Below are 14,591 nucleotides of genomic sequence, written 5' to 3'. Positions count from 1 at the left end.
TAGACACACATACACAGATACACACAGACACACACACGTAAACACACACAGACGCACACAGACAGACACACAAACAGACACACAAACACACATACACAGACACACAGGCACACAGACACAAACACACAGACACACACAGACACGCACACACATACACAGACACACAGACATACACACACAGACACACATACACACACATAGACACACAGACACACATACACACACAGAGACACACAGACATACACACACAGAGACATACACATACAGAGACACACAGACATACACACACACAGACACACATACACACAGAGACACACATACACACAGAGACACACAGACATACACACACAGACACACATACACACACAGAGACACACAGACATACAGACACATACATACACACATACACCCACATAAACACAGAGACACACAGACATACAGACACATACATACACACATACACCCACATAAACACAGAGACACACAGACATACAGACACATACATACACACATACACCCACATAAACACAGAGACACACAGACATACAGACACATACATACACACATACACCCACATAAACACAGAGACACACAGACATACACACACATACATACACACATACACCCACATAAACACAGAGACACACAGACATACACACACATACATACACACATACACCCACATAAACACAGAGACACACAGACATACACACACAGACACATACATACACACATACACCCACATAAACACAGAGACACACAGACATACAGACACATACATACACACATACACCCACATAAACACAGAGACACACAGACATACACACACATACACATACATAAACACATACACACACATAAACACAGAGACACACATAAACACACACACACATACACACACATACACACACATAAACACAGAGACACACATACATACACACATACACACACATAAACACAGACACAATAACATCCACACCAGGACCAAAAGCGAAAGTCTTCGGAACGTCCGAAACGTTTAGACAGCGAGCAGCAAAGTCGACCTCCAGGACGCAGAACCGTGCCATCGTGAAGACCGCGGCCGCAAGCCCACGGGCCGAGATGATGGCGATGATGAGGATCACGGCGGCGGTGGTGGCGGCGGTGGTGGCGATGTTGAGCAGACGTGGCCACGGAGCGTCTCAGCTCAATGAAGGTAAAATATTCTTAAAACGCCCTTCGGGGACACCTTGTGTCTCAATGTCCTGGTCTCAATGTCTTGGTCTCTGTCTCCTGGTCTCTGTGTCTCAATTTCCTGGTCTCTGTGTCCTGGTCTCTGTGTCCTGGTCTCAATGTCCTGGTCTATGTGTCCTGGTCTCAGTGTCTCAATGTCCTGGTCTCAATGTCCTGGTCTCAGTGTCCTGGTCTCTGTGTCCTGGTTTCTGTGTCCTGGTCTCTGTGTCCTGGTCTCAATGTCCTGGTCTATGTGGCCTGGTCTCAGTGTCTCAATGTCCTGGTCTCAATGTCCTGGTCTCAGTGTCCTGGTCTCCGTGTCCTGGTCTCTGTCTCCTGGTCTCAATGTCCTGGTCTCAATGTTTCTGTGTCCTGGTCTTTGTGTCCTGGTCTCAATGTCCTGGTCTCAATGTCCTGGTCTCAGTGCCCTGGTCTCTGTGTCCTGGTCTCAGTGTCCTGGTCTCTGTGTCCTGGTCTCAGTGTCCTGGTCTCTGTGTCCTAGTCTCAATGTCCTGGTCTCAATGTCCTGGTCTCTGTGTCCTGGTCTCTGTGTCCTGGTCTCAGTGTCTCTGTGTCCTGGTCTCAGTGTCTCAATGTCCTGGTCTCAATGTCCTGGTCTCAGTGTCCTGGTCTCAGTGTCCTGGTCTCTGTGTCCTGGTCTCTGTGTCCTGGTCTCGGTGTCCTGGTCTCTGTGTCCTGGTCTCAGTGTATCAATGTCCTGGTCTCAATGTCCTGGTCTCAATGTCCTGGTCTCAATGTCCTGGTCTCAGTGTCCTGGTCTCTGTGTCCTGGTCTCAATGTCCTGGTCTCAATGTCCTGGTCTCTGTCTCCTGGTCTCAGTGTCTCAATGTCCTGGTCTCAGTGTCTCAATGTCCTGGTCTCAATGTCCTGGTCTCTGTGTGTGATGCACAGCATCAGCAGCAGGGTAGGGGGCTGGGCGGGGAGAGTCGGGGAGGCCACACACCTCACAACTCACGCAAGCCACGTGGTGTACGAGAGGCTTGAGCTGATGTCGACACATAGATCTATAGACGAAAGGAGAGAGGCTCACAGTGGGGATGGCCAAACACTCACACAAGCCACGTGATTTACCGTCAGCCCCGTGATATACGTGAGGCATGACCTGGGTGTACAGGGAGATCCCGTGTGCCTGGCTGACGGGGGGAGATATTCAGAGTCGGAGTGGCCCACGCAGTCAGCCGCGCGATTTACAGGAGGATTGGGCCGATGCAGATTAGAGATCTCGAGACGAAAGGTTTCAGGGTCGGGCTGGCTGGCACACGCAGAGCGCCACGTGATTTACGGAAGGATTGGGCTGATGTGGATAAGAGAGCTCGAGACGAGAGGGGAGGACGGTCGGAGTGGGTGTGGGCCACACAGTCTGCCGCGGGATTTACGGGAAGATCGGGCCGATGCAGAGATACGGCGCCGTTATAAGAGACGAGAGGGGAGAGGTTCACTATCGGAGGTGGGCACACACACAGACATAGACACACACACAGACATAGACACACACACACACATACACACACATAGACACACACACACGCACAGACATAGACATACACATAGACACACACACATAGACACACACACATAGACACACACACACACACATAGACACACACATAGACACACACACATAAAGATAAAATATCCCCCGTGTAGCCTTAACAGACTGTAGGGGCAAGTGCTGTTAGCGAGCGCCTATGAAGGCCGGAACGGTACACGAGGGGGTGGGTGGCCAGCACCACGCCCGACCGCCTTCGTCTCCCTAGCGGCGATGTTTACACATCGCACCAGGTACTCATTTGAGGCTGAGTCGACCTAGGGGAGGCCCAGGACCGGTTAAAAAAATCGTCACTGGTGTTTGCCGTGAGTGGGAATCGAACCCGGGTCGCCAGGTTCGTAGCACACGCAGCGCGCTAACCGTTACACCACCGCTCCCCACATAGACACACACACAGACACATACACACACACACATAGACACACACACAGACATAGACACACACACATAGACACACACATACATAGACACACACACACATAGACACACACACATAGACACAAACACATAGACACACACATAGACACACACACATAGACACACAAACACACACATAGACACACACACATACACACACACACACACGCCACGTGTGACGTCGGGGTGTGTGTGTAACCCAGCGTGGTGTGCTGTGCCCGTGCAGTGGACCTCCTGAACACGATGTCGGGACACAAAGACCAAGGGTGGACAACCTACCCCGACAATGGAGTAAGTACACACACGTGGGCACACGTGGGCACAAAGATCCCCCGGATAGCCTTAACAGACTGTAGGGGCAAGTGCTGCTAGCGAGCACCTGTTAAGGCTGCTGGCACGGCGCACGAGGTGGTGGGTGGCCAGCACCACGCCCGGCCGCCTTTGTCTCTCCAGTGTGTTGAGACCCAGGAGCGGTTTAAACATTCGCCACTCGTGTTGGCCGTGAGCGGGAATCCAACTCGGGTCTCTGTAGCGTCCGTAGCTCAGCGCGCTAACCACTGCACCACCGCTCGCACCGAGCCTGTGCCAGGCTAGGTGCACTTTGAGGCTATCATGTGAAGTGTCGCAGGTTCGCTAACAGGAGGTCACGGGACACACCCAGCAGGTGCCATGGGTTGACTGAGATGACTGGCAGATGCACCACTGTGCCAGGCTAGGTGCAGGAGGTCACGGGACACACCCAGCAGGTGCCATGGGTTGACTGAGATGACTGGCAGATGCACCGCTGTGCCAGGCTAGGCGCAGGAGGTCACGGGACACACCCAGCACGTGGCATGGGTTGACTGAGATGACTGGCAGATGCACCGCTGTGCCAGGCTAGGTGCAGGAGGTCACGGGACACACCCAGCAGGTGCCATGGGTTGACTGAGATGACTGCCAGATGCACCGCTGTGCCAGGCTAGGTGCAGGAGGTCACGGGACACACCCAGCAGGTGCCATGGGTTGACTGAGATGACTGGCAGATGCACCACCTGTGCTCTCGACTGTCACCTCGCTGCGTTTTATCCGCCCGGCACTCCGCTCGTTGTTGTGAGCGTCGCTCCTCCGCCCTCCGCTGTTGCTGGAGGGCGACTGCCTCCAACTGCCCAGTAGCGTCCTTCACGAGCCTCCTCCACAGAGGCCGATCTCGACACCGCTGGTACCGCTCATCGGCAAGTCCACTCAGCTCCACAATTCACCTTCCCTACCCCATCAGCTCCATCAGCTCCATCTCTTCTCCTGCTGTTGCAGCAGCCCGTGTAGCCCCCCCCTCCCCTCTATCCGGCGACAGAAGCTGCTTGGGCATGCGGTGGCTGGGCACACAAAGACAAAGATCCCCCGTGTAGCCTGCGACAGAGCGTTGGGGCAAGTGCCGTCCGCGAGCAGCACCTGTGAAGGCTGCTGGCGCTGTGGCACACGAGGGGGTGGGGGGTGGCCAGCACCACGCCCGGCCGCCTTTGTCTCCCCAGTGGCGATGTTTACTACACACCGCACCAGCTACTCATTTGAGGCCGAGTCGACCTAGGGGTGGCTTAGGACCGGTTCAGAAAATCGTCACTGGCGGTGTTGGCCGTGAGCGGGAATCCAACTCAGGTGGCCGGGTTCGTAGCGTAGCGCTAACCACTGCCCCACCGCTCCTCCATAGTTGTGGCACAGTAAATATATAAACCAACATTTACAATATAAAATGTAAAAAAATATTAATATAAAATGTGTAATGTACACATGTTTGTATGCTAATTATACGTCAATTATTATTAATATTGGAAACTGCATATCTGGTGTACGCATTTGTGATTCATAAATTGTATTAAATATACGATATTATATAGGGTAATTGTAATTCACGAATTGTATTAATATAATATATTAAATAGTGTAATTGTCAGTCCTACATTGTAGTATTATAACTGTAATTCATGAATTGTATTAATATAATATATTAAATAGTGTAATTGTCAGTCCTACATTGTAGTATTATAACTGTAATTCATGAATTGTAATATATTATCCTTCGCACCATAGTATACTATATACTGCAATTTAATACTCTCGTAATATCTAAATAATCATCATCTAATTGCCTATATCTGCAAGTGTTTACACTTAATTATACATTATATTTTACATAGCACAATAAAAATCATCTCTAGTGTGTATTACGTAATACATTATCTAAGTGTTATATCATATTGTGTATCTAACCATGTACACTCTTACAATAGCATAATACACCGTCATCATTACTAAGTATGATATTTAAATATTCAGTGTTCAGGATAAGTGTCGTAATTGTGCTGTGCCATACATTTTATGTAAATCTCGCACACTTCTGCGAGACAATCTCGAGAAATACAACACCACACACAACTACATCACAATACCGTCATTAGTATAATGCCAAGTAATTGTTATTATTGTTGTACACGATGCGACTTAACAATCATTGTACAATTGTAACAATCATTGAACAATTGGCGCTCTGAACGCGAAGCTCATTACAATGAGACCACGTGACCTTGTTTTCTTTAACCCCTCCCCCGGACCCCCCCCCGGACCCCCCCCGGACCCCCCGAACCCCTCCCCTCGACCCCCCCACCCCCCTCTCCCCCCACCCCCTGGGGAGAGGAGCTCATTAATCCAAGTTCCTTAATTACGATGCCCCCCTTGGTGAGGGGGGGGGGGGCTCTGACAGAGCAGGGGGGATCGCGAGGGACGACAAATCTCTGCGCTGATTGACCCCAAGACAATGCAGAGGGAGGGGTGGTGGGGGCAGGGGGGGTGGAGGGGGGTGCGAGGGGGTTGAATCGTCCTCTGGAGGGACGACAGAATGACGATTACGACCGGAGGCGGGGGGAGGTGGGGATGGGTTGTTTTGGAAGGACGACAAATCTGTAATCATTGACCCCGAGGCAATGGAGACCGCCTCATCAGGGGAGGGGGGCTCTGGAGGGACGACCAATTTCTCAGTTTATTGACCTCGTGACCAATGGTGGTATAGAGAGATGGGGGGGGCTGCAGCGTTGTTAGAGTACCATGGGGGGACAGGGAAGGGCGGTGACTGCGAATGGGGGGGCTTTGGGGGGGCTTTGGAGGGACGACGGCGTCTGCAGTGATCATTACAACGTCAAAATCATTGCGTTGTGTGGCCTTGAAATAAAAAAATAGATATATAACATGCGACCCTTCATAAAAGATGACGACACGGGTCTCATGACGCAATGACACGTGCTGTGAAGTAGGGCCATTGCCCGAAACGTCGACTATTGTTGATTTGTTGCTGCTGCCAGACGCAGCGGCAGTAGCAGCCGCAGCATCGCCGGATACTAATGTATGGATCGGCTCCTCTGCGGTGTTATTGTTTTATTGTTGCCATGGGGGGGACTCTGGAGGGGACGATCAAGGGCCTGGTAATCAGGGGGGCTCTGGAGGTACGACAGGATACAGCGATCGACGTAAATTTGGTGATGGGGGGGGGCTCTAAGGGGGAGGGGGGCATCGCGAGGGACGACAAAGCTGCGTGTTTCTCACTCCGTGAGCACTTTGTAGATTTTCGTTTATTTCGATTTAAAAAAAAATTGTAGAAAACTAAAAAAAAAACCTCCAGGACAAAGAGCGCGAGATCGAATCGGCGTTGCAACTGGGATCGCGCTCGGCTCAGCCCGCCTGTAACTAAGCGGGGAGGAGTGGAGGGGGCACGGGACGACACTTTGACAATAACTGCGCTGCTCACTGTCACACGAGGGAGCGGTGGGGTGGCCGGGGGGGCACTCGCGAGGGACGACAGCTCTGCCGTGATTGACCCGGAGACGTTGTTGACGATTCTGCGGCGATTGACACAAATCTCGGCGATGATTAAAGGGGGGGGGGAGGGGGGATTCACGACGACAACTCATTAGCTGATTGACACAAATATACACAGCGCTGCGTGTAGTGGGGGGCGCTGAGGGAGGCCGGGTGGGAGGGGTTTCTACTCTGGAGGGACGAAAGAAAATCTGCAGTGAATTGGCAAGGGCGGAGTTCCACAGTGTGGTGATTATGCAACACTATCATCATCATCTGCAGCAGCAGCCATGGTCTATCCACTGCTGTATGAAAGCCTCCCCCCCCCCCCCCCCACCAGTGCCTGGCTCTCGACTCCGCACCATCAGCGGATCTCATCTCGCTCCATCTCCCCTGCCGCGGACAACAGCCTCTCAGTGCATTCCCTTGCCGTGGTGGCTATGAGATGTTAACTACCTCGCCTGGTGTGCAGGAGGTCGTGGGTTCCATCCCGACCCTGACGCCTGCTGCTGTATACTTGGAGTTTGCGTGTCTCTCATCATCACGGTGGCTAGGAGATGTTGACTACCTCGCCTGGTGTGCAGGAGGTCGTGGGTTCCATCCCGACCCTGACGATGCCTGCTGCTGCTGTATATTTGGAGTTTGCGTCTCTCTCTCCGTGGTCGCGTGGACTTTTCTCCAGGTCCTCCGGTTTTTCCTTCTTTAAGAAGAAGGAAAAACGTCGCGACGCGTTTGGAGTTTTTGGCCGCTCGACATTTCCACGCGATGAGCCGCTTCGTTGAGCTCAGCGTGGGCTTCACCTGCCAGTAGAGGGCGGTACAGCAAAGAGGGTGAACTAATCTCCATCTATTCCATCTCACTCCCTTCCACTACGTGGGTGGACTAATCTCCATCTGTTCCATCTCACTCCCTTCCACTACGTGGGTGGACTAATCTCCATCTGTTCCATCTCACTCCCTTCCACTACGTGGGTGGACTAATCCCCATCTGTTCCATCTCACTCCCTTACACTACGTGGGTGGACTAATCCCCATCTGTTCCATCTCACTCCCTTCCACTACGTGGGTGGACTAATCCCCATCTGTTCCATCTCACTCCCTTCCACTACGTGGGTGGACTAATCCCCATCTGTTCCATCTCACTCCCTTCCACTACGTGGGTGGACTAATCTCCATCTGTTCCATCTCACTCCCTTCCACTACGTGGGTGGCCTAATCCCCATCTGTTCCATCTCACTCCCTTCCACTACGTGGGTGGACTAATCTCCATCTGTTCCATCTCACTCCCTTCCACTACGTGGGTGGACGGAACAGGAGAGGGTTAAATTAATACACCCAGAGGTCCGTGAGAGCTCGGGGAAATGTTTGGGTATCCGCCACCGCCGCACCCCCCCCCCTCTCGTCCTGTGGGGGGCTCCTCGGCGATGAGCGACCGAGACGGAGTTCCCATCGCAGGACGATGCCGCCGCAGCTACAAGGATACGGAGTCGTCGTCGTCGTCGTAATAGTAATTATTGTTGTTGTTGTGCTGGTGATGATGATGATGGTCTAAGCTCGACATAACCGGCCGTTATCCACTTACTTGGTGCTTCCCCCTCGCGATATTCTGCGAGAAAATTGTCGCTAATCGTGGTGATGCGACATCGTAATTTTCGCGGTTGATTTAATCGTCAACCCAGAGTGCATTCATTAATTCCGTCATTTCGATTTAAAGCTTTCGTGACTGTAGGAATTCATCTTCTTGGTTCTTTCGGTAAAGTCACGTAGAAGGGAAGTAATAAAATAATAAAAATAAAACATAATAAAATAATTCTCAGGTGAAGACGGCTGCTTGCGTTGTAGCTGAAACGTCGTGAGAATTATTTTATTATGTTTTATTTTTTATTATTTTATTACTTCCCTTCTACGTGACTTTACCGAAAGAACCAAGAAGATAATTCCGTCATCTTTTGCTTTGTTCACACTTCCCGTCAGCCACAAGGCGTCCCATCAACAGCGTTGGTTGAACGTAAACCAACTCGACCCGAGTGGCTTCCACGTTCCGTGTCTCATCATCATCAGCAGCAGCAGCAGAGTCCGGCTTGCTTGGACTGGTGCCATTGGTGTCATACAGCCAGACTCAGGACCAATGATAATTGTTTTTTTACCCTTCTATCTGGCAACAAAACTGACACCTTTTTTTACAAGGAGTCATGTTTACATAGACCCCACAATACCTGCAGTCATAATGCAAAAAACATAACTCTGATAATGTATGTGCACTGTCCTTGAAGTTGATTGGTCCACACCCGAGACAGCTTTCCTTAGGTCCAACCCATGTGAGACTAGGCTCTAAGGAAAGCTGTCTCGGGTGTGGACCAATCAACTTCAAGGGACAGTGCATACATTATCAGAGTTATGTTTTTTGTTTGCATTATGACTGCAGGTATTGTGGTCTGTGCAAACATGACTCCTTGTAAAAAATGGTGTCAGTTTTGTTGCCAGATATAAGGGTAAAAAACCAATTATCATATTTTTTACTGGCAAATGAGGTTCCAATGGTGAGACTCAGGACCAGTTTCCACGTTCAGTGTCTCAGCAGCAGCGGCGGCAGAGTCCGGCTTGCTTGGACCGATGCCATTCATCGAACTCCGGACCGGTTTCGCCTTGAGCATTGTACATCACACACAGTTCCCCAGGATTGTCTCTACCAAGGCTTGACCCTGCTGCCCATGAGACGCTGAATAGATAGAGGACTGCAGAGCTTGGAGTCATTGTTAAATGTGTGTTGCTCACGAGTGTTGCGGATTGTCCAGCTCTTTGCAGTTTGCATGTGACCTCTTGTGTAACATAAACACACACACACACGCTGATGTGTGTGATCTTGAAGGATAGTGAAGGGCGTCTATTGTTTGTGTAAATGTTTAACTTCTTTCGCACCGTACGTAGCCAACCTTTGCTATTCTGAGTGTGCGGAGGGAAGGACAACAAACTAAACACAACAACAACAACCACAACAACAACAACCAGGAGCAGTTCTACAGAAATTCGTTTTCAAAACTCAAACAATTGACAAGGTGGGGGGCCCAGGCCTCATAATGGGGGGGGCTAACGACGGACAACAAATGTCTTGACAGCCCCCCCCCCCCACCCCCCAAATAGCTCCTTAATTTATCGACCTTTAAGTGATGATCGGCTGACTGAATGCGATGCACCTCCGGTGCCCGACTCAACAAAACGTTTCTGGCCGGGCCTGCGTGTGCACGGTTCAGGCGCCCGTCACAGCAATGTGGAATGTCCGCGGATTGCCGCAGGAGATGATCGGGGACAGTGTGGGGGGGGTGAGGGGGGGGGGTGAATTCACGGGGGGTGTTCAACCGTTGCCGGGGGGAGGGAGGGGAGTGCTACTGTCGCTTAATTGGGCCACTAATTAACGAGGGAGGGAGACAGATTGGGGGAGGGGGGAGGCGGGCGGGAGGGGGTAGATGACACGTGGTGCGTGCTAACGGAACTTGCCCCAACAGTCTGCGAAGGCTACCGGGGGGAACTTTGTCTTTGTGTGTCTGGGTGAGTGGGGAGCGGTGGCGCAGCGGTTAGCGCGCTGAGCCACAAACCCGGCCATGTGTGAGTCTGTGGGTCTCTGTGTGAGTCTGTGGGTCTCTGTGTGAGTCTGTGGGTCTCTGTGTGAGTCTGTGGGTCTCTGTGTGAGTCTGTGGGTCTCTGTGTGAGTCTGTGGGTCTCTGTGTGAGTCTGTGGGTCTCAGTGTAAGTCTATGGGTCTCTATGTGAGTCTGTGACTCTCTATGTGCGTGTGGTGTGTGTTTGGTGTGTGTGGGGGGTGTGTGTGTGTGGAGTGTGTGTGGTGTGTGTGTGGTGTGATGTGTGTGTGTGGTGTGTGTGTGGTGTGTGTGTGGTGTGATGTGTGTGTGTGGTGTGTGTGTGGTGTGTGTGTGGTGTGTGTGTGGTGTGTTTGGTGTGTGTGGTGTGTGTGTGGTGTGTGTGTGGTGTGTGTGTGTGGTGTGTGTGTGGTGTGATGTGGGTGATGTGTGTGGTGGTGTGTGTTTCTCAAGCAAGATCGCCGTGCACAACCCACCAATCAGCACCTTGCCTCCCCACTTTCTGCCCCCCACTTACCCCCCACCCCCATGTCCCCCCCCCCCATGTCTCCCCCCCACTTACCCCCCCACTTACCCCCCCACTTACCCCCCCCTTCCTCCCCCGCAGTGGGAGGAGATCAGCGAGATCGACGAGCACAACCGCCCGCTGCGCACCTTCCAGGTGTGCAACGTGATGTCGCCCCCGGGGCAGAGCAACTGGCTGCGCTCCCCGGCGGTGCCGCGGGGCCCGGCGCGCCGCCTGCTGCTCGAGCTGCGCTTCACGCTGCGCGACTGCGGCAGCATCCCCGGCGTGCCCGGCACCTGCAAGGAGACCTTCAACCTCTACTTCGGGGAGGAGGGGGGCGCGGGCGGCGCCGGGGGCGGCGGGGAGACGCCGCTCAGCGAGGACGGCCTCGTCAAGATCGACACCATCGCCGCCGATGAGAGCTTCACGCAGGTTACCGGGGGGGGGGGCTGGGGGGTCTGGGGGGGGCCGAGGGGGGGCCGGGGGGGGGGCAGAGGGGGGGCCGGGGGGGGGCAGAGGGGGGGCCGGGGGGGGGGGCCGGGGGGGGGGGTCCGGGGGGGTCTGGGGGGGGGTCTGTGAGTGTCTATGACGCGTGGGAGGATTTCGCGACCGATGTGGTCCACAGTGTCGAGGTTGCTGTGGGTGAGATCGCGTAAGTCTATAAACGTTGTGTCGTTAAACCCGCCACCACCCGACACGGCCAACTGGTGAGGGTTGTCACGTAAACAGAACGTGCCAATTCGTCACTAGTACAGCACTAGTGTGTAGTGTATTGTGCATAGTAGTGTAGTGTATAGTGTAGTGTATTGTGTATAGTAGTGTAGTGTATAGTGTAGTGTTTAGTGTAGTATGTAGTGTATAGTGTATAGTAGTGTAGTGTATAGTGTAGTGTATAATGTAGTGTATTGTGTATAGTAGTGTAGTGTATAGTGTAGTGTAGTGTGTAGTGTTTAGTGTAGTGTGTAGTGTAGTGTTTAGTGTAGTGTGTAGTGTATAGTGTAGTGTATAGTGTTTAGTGTGTAGTGTAGTGTGTAGTGTAGGGTAGATAGCATCTGAGAGTGTGCGATGCGGTCACCGTATTTGTTCGATCGCTGAGCCAAAAGCCACCGCCGCTGCGAGGACGGCTTCTGGGTATCAATGCCACGGTCATCATGAGCCCCCCCCCCCCTCCTCCCCCAGTGATTATCCCGGGCTCGTTAATTAATCAATCGCGCTCACGGCGGCGGAGTTCTGCGCCATCTGCTCTCGCTTAATCAGCCCTGGCAGGGTTAACGACATGAGCTGATAATGAGACGATGGGACGGATTGCCCCGGCCATTAACCACCCCCGTCCCTGCCCCCCGGGGCCACGTTAATGCTGCTGCCCCCCCCCCCCCCCCCGTTTTTGGTGACCCCGATCGCCGCTCACCGGTCGCGCGGACGGACTGGCGCCCGCCCTGGCAATGTGGAATTCCCCCCCCCCCCAACCGCCGGTGGGCCGATTATGGCCCGCGGGTTGGTTGGAGTCGACTGCGTGGATTCTGAGCCGTCGCAAACAACAATTCCGACTCCCAGGGCCTACCTGTGACTAGGCTCGCCGGTGTGAGGGCCGTCACTCTGCTTGAAGCCACGGGGGGGTTGACAGCAGCACCCACCACCCGCACGAGAGGCCACCAGGGGCAACCGCCAGTGGCCCGCGAGCCTCGCAATGAAGAGCACTGCCCTGAGCCTAATCCCCAGACCTGCCACTAAGCCTTACACCAAACCCTAACCCCTAGACCGGCGCTAACTGCTATACCTAACCCTACCGCTAACCCCTAGACATACCCCGTAACCACGACTCTGATCTTGACCGCTAACTCCCAATTCCGAGATGAACTTCTAACCTTCGTGAAGGCCTCCCCACTCTGTGGTCGCTTCTTTGACCATACTTCACCACTCCGGTCGCCGCCACCCAATGTCTCCACGTAGGTGGACGTGTGGCGAGCGGGCGCCGAAGCCGAGTGCCGAGGTGCGGCGGCCGAGGCCTAGTCAAGGCTCCGCGCCCGGCTCTCCGCTGCCGTGTGGGGAAATCTGGACCCCGGTCCACCGTTCGACCATCCTTCACGGCTCCTGTCACCGCCCCATCTCCCGGCGTAGGTGGACGTGGGCGAGCGGGTGCTGAAGCTGAACACCGAGGTGCGGGAGCTGGGCCCGCTGTCGGGGCCGCGCGTCCTGGTGGCCCTGCAGGACGTGGGGGCCTGCGTGGCCCTCCTGTCGCTGCGCCTCTTCTACAAGCGCTGCCCGGCGACGCGGCGCGGCCTCACGCGCTTCCCGCAGACGGTGGCGGGGGCCGACGCCTCGTCGCTCGTGGAGGTGGGCAGCGGCGGTGGTGGGGAGGGCTACGTATGGTGCGAAAGAAGTTCAACACGCACACGTATGAGAGATGTGGGGTATGGGAAACAGAGAGACAGAGAGAGAGACAGAGAGACTGAGAAGGAGAGTGAGAGACAGAGAGAGACAAAGAGAGAGACAGAGAGAGGGAGAGTGAGAGAGAGACTCTGCCTGTGTGACGATTATTCTGAACTGGTCCTGGGCCTCCCCTAGGTCGCCTCAACTGAGTAGCCGGTGTGTAGTAAACATCGCCACCGGAGAGACGAAGTCGGCCGGGCGTGGTGCTGGCCACCCACCCCTCGTGTGCCGTTCCGGCCTTCACAGGTGCTGCCCGCTAACAGCACTTGCCCCAACAGTCTGCCGAGGCTACACGAGGGGATCTTCGTCTTTGTGGACAGGTGCCAGGGGCAGTGCGCCCCCAACGCGGGACCCCTGCCGCAAGGGGCCCCCCAGAACCTCCGAGCGGCGCTCCGTCCGGCCCCCCTCTCGAACGCGCCGAGGCCCGAGAGCCTGCCCCCCTCCTCCGCCTCCTCGCCGGGGGGAGGGGAGACAAAGGCGGCCGTGACGGGGGGCGCGCCGGCGCCTCTGCCCCCGCCGCCGCGGATGTTTTGCAGCGCCGACGGCGAGTGGCTGGTGCCGATCGGCAGCTGCGGGTGCCGGCCCGGCTACCAGGAGGTGGAGGTGGACGAGGTGGAGGTGGAGGAGGTGGAGGAGGTGGAGGAGGTGGAGGAGGTGGTGGGGAGGGGGGGCAGGAGGAGGAGGGGGGAACGAGCGGACGGTGAGCGGGGAGCGGGAGGAGGCGCGGAGGTGACGTGCAGAGGTGGGTGGAGTGTGTGTACGTGTGTGTGTGTACGTGTGTGTACGTGTGTGTGTGTATGTGTGTGTGTGTGTACTGTGTGTGTGTGTGTGTGTACGTGTGTGTGTGTGTACGTGTGTGTGTGTGTACGTGTGTGTGTGTACGTGTGTGTACGTGTGTGTGTACGTGTGTGTGTGTACTTAGTGGCGAATGGCGGTTGTTGTTGTGGATGTGTGTGTGTGGGGGTGTGTGGATGTGTATGTGTGGGTGTGTGTATGTGTGTGGATGTGGTCCTGCACAGATGCCATATTTTCTGTCCGTCT

General features: G+C 54.3%; 1 pseudogene; it reads left to right on the top strand.

The window, feature by feature from the left end:
* The first annotated feature begins 1,026 nt into the window (after positions 1 to 1,026).
* Positions 1,027 to 14,591, top strand: part of LOC133361166 (ephrin type-A receptor 4-like) — a 36,880-nt pseudogene continuing 23,315 nt past the window's right edge.

This window comes from Lethenteron reissneri, chromosome 71 (genome assembly GCF_015708825.2).
Source record: "Lethenteron reissneri isolate LAM-NWPU_2019-01 chromosome 71, ASM1570882v1, whole genome shotgun sequence".
Lineage (NCBI taxonomy): Eukaryota > Metazoa > Chordata > Hyperoartia > Petromyzontiformes > Petromyzontidae > Lethenteron > Lethenteron reissneri.
The sequence above is the reverse complement of the archived record's forward strand: the minus strand, read 5'-3'. Positions and strand labels throughout refer to the sequence as shown.